The sequence below is a fragment of the Grammomys surdaster genome, unplaced genomic scaffold, assembly GCF_004785775.1.
Source record: "Grammomys surdaster isolate TR1022 unplaced genomic scaffold, NIH_TR_1.0 126115, whole genome shotgun sequence".
Lineage (NCBI taxonomy): Eukaryota > Metazoa > Chordata > Mammalia > Rodentia > Muridae > Grammomys > Grammomys surdaster.
Genome location: NW_021620923.1, coordinates 2982219 through 2985027, shown reverse-complemented (window position 1 = coordinate 2985027; position 2809 = coordinate 2982219). Strand labels below are relative to the sequence as shown.

The window sequence follows — 2809 nt, the reverse complement described above, 5'->3', positions numbered from 1 at the left end:
GATTAAAGACTAGAGAACAATAATATTAGTTATTAAATATAGAACTACTTGCAGGTAACAAGATAATGCATTCTTAATTAATCTTAATCTGGGAATGTAGAACAAGTTTCAGAGATGCAATGAGACTTGATCTGTACTCTGAAGGACAAGTCAGTGTTAGTCATATTGAGAAACCTCTAAGAAGTTTCCTTATAATAGCAATACGTACAAAGATAGGGCATCTGAGGAGAAAGCTTGTTAGGACAAAGAATTTGCTGTGGAAACCAACCACATGAATTTTGTTCCACTGAATGTAGGTTAAGAATAAAGTAATAATCAAACAAAATCCGAGGAGTCTAGGAGTTCATCTGTAATCAAGGTATTCTTAGGGTGGGATGGGAGTCTGAGGCAGGCTAATTGCCTCACCCTGAATCTCAGAGCGATGAAGCCTGCAGTAATCAGGATAGCATTCAAAGAAAGAAAAAGGCCTGCCACAAACAAGGCAGAAAGAAGAAAAAGGTTGCTGGAAGATTTGAGACCAAAGGTCATCAGAGCACAGTCCACAGAATGGTTCTTGTGCCCTCAGGACCACACACTGAAGCCCTTGGTGTTGGCTCTGCTAAAATCAAATTCTCTACAAAATTTTAGCCTTTCTCCAAATGGCAAGCTTTACCTTTAAGAGCTTCTTAGTTTTATTTCATAGACTTTAGAGATGAGATTGCTTTTGCAGTTTTTTTTTCCCCTGGCTGTTCAGGGATCTTATTTTCTACCTTGTTAAATGTCACAGGAGATGCTGCTTGTGTTCTATTTGAATGAGAGTGCTTTCTGCTGATGCCAGTCTACAAATCTCCTCTAACAAAGTTCACCTCTCCTGAGTATTCCTGCCACTGCTACATTGAAAGGAGTGGGTGTGTGTGTGCTTATTTTGCTCAGGTAAATATCATCTTTCACTGCGGTTTTTGTCCTTTGAGTTCATTCTTTGGGTTTAATAGAAAATGTCTCACCTGTATAAACAGACATTAAATGCTCTGTGCTTGCATTCCCTTTGTTCTGTTTAACTCTCATCTACCCAATTAGACATATCTCACAACCGTTGTAAAAGTTTTTTTCAGTCTTTTCTTTATAATTATCTGAGTGAATTTGAGGAAGTTATATCAACATATGTGTACATTGTATTTTCTTATTGTCTGCCTATGGATTTAAAAATATCAAACCTAGCAGAAGGTGAATCATATGCAAGAAAATTACAGGAATAAAAGATTTTAAGAGAGAATGACTCTACCAAAAGAGGGAAGATTCTCTGCTGTTGATCATTAAGTAATATATAGCCTTACTTGCTGAAAGCATTGGACACGCATGAAGACACATTCTTGAGAAGAGTATTATTCAGTAATAATGAGTTGGAGTAATAAATTATGGCTTCAAATTACATTCATAATTTTTATTATTAGAAAAAAATTGTGTTAATAAAATTATATAAAATATATTTCATGTGAATTTCTGTTTCAACTGATATACAAATTACTTTATTGAAAATAATTTGAGAGCTGCCGCTGCTCCCACTGTCACCGCCTCCAAGAACATGGCTGTGACTCCCATATACGCTGATCTTGGCACGTCTGGCAGGGATGTCTTCACGAAGGGCTACAGCTTTGGTTTAATAAAACTTGATTTGAAAACGAAGTCCGAGAATGGACTGCAATTTACCAGCTAAGGTTCTGCCGACACGGAAACCACCAAAGTGAACGGCAGTCTAGAAACCAAGCACAGATGGACTGAGTATGGGCTAACATTTATAGAGAAATAGACCACAGACAACACCCTGGGCACTGAGGTCACGGTGGAACACCAGCTTGCTCGTGGACTGAAGATGACTTTTGATTCATCCTTCTCACCTAACACTGGGGGGAAATGCTAAAATCAAGACAAGGTACAAGAGAGAGCATATGAACCTGTGCTGTGACGTGGACTTTGATATTACTGGGCCCTCAATCCGTGGTGCTCTGGTGCTTGGCTATGAGGGTTGGCTGGCTGGCTACCAGATGAATTTTGAGACCTCAAAGTCCTGAGTGACCCAGGCCAACTTCGCAGTTGGTTACAAGACGGACAAATTCCAGCTTCATATTAATGTGAATGACAGGACAGAGTTTTGTGACTCCATTTACGAGAAGATGAACAAGAAGTTGGAGACTGCTCTCAATCTCGCCTGGACTGGAGGAAACAGTAACACTCGCTTTGGAATAGCAGCCAAGTATCAGGTCGATCCTGATGCCTGCTTTCGGCCAAAGTGAACAACTCCAATTGGCTTAGTGTACACGCAGACTCTAAAACCAGGTATCAAAATGACACTGTCAGCCCTGCTGCATGACAAGAATGTCAACGTGGGCGGCCAAAAGCTTGGTTTAGGACTGGAATTTCAAGCATAAATGAATATTGTACAATCGTTTAATTTTAAACTATTTTGCACCATAGCTACCCTCAGAATTTAGTGTACCTTTTAATGTTGTATGTTGGGGATGTGAGAGTTGATAAATACCACAAGTCATCCTTAGACCTCCAGGTTAAGGATAACTCGGCTTTAAGGTGTTTACCATTTCAGAGGTACACCAGAAACCCCATTCCAGAAAGGGTCCGTTTTAACTGTAGGCATGGGTTGAGGACGAACCCCTCTAGAAATGCCAGGCTGTAAGTAGAAGGTGGGAACGTGTGGTCCTTTGTAAATCTATACCCAGTCCCCAGATGAAATTGTGACTTCTCGAGCATTGAACCCTAGTGTCCTGATCCTATCTGCTCGGAAGCATGTACACACCTGCGTGAAAGGCATGTTTTT

General features: G+C 40.2%; 1 pseudogene; it reads left to right on the top strand.

Moving 5' to 3' along the window:
- The first annotated feature begins 1561 nt into the window (after positions 1 to 1561).
- LOC114611550 lies at positions 1562 to 2405 on the top strand (annotated as a pseudogene).
- The last annotated feature ends 404 nt before the right edge of the window (positions 2406 to 2809 follow it).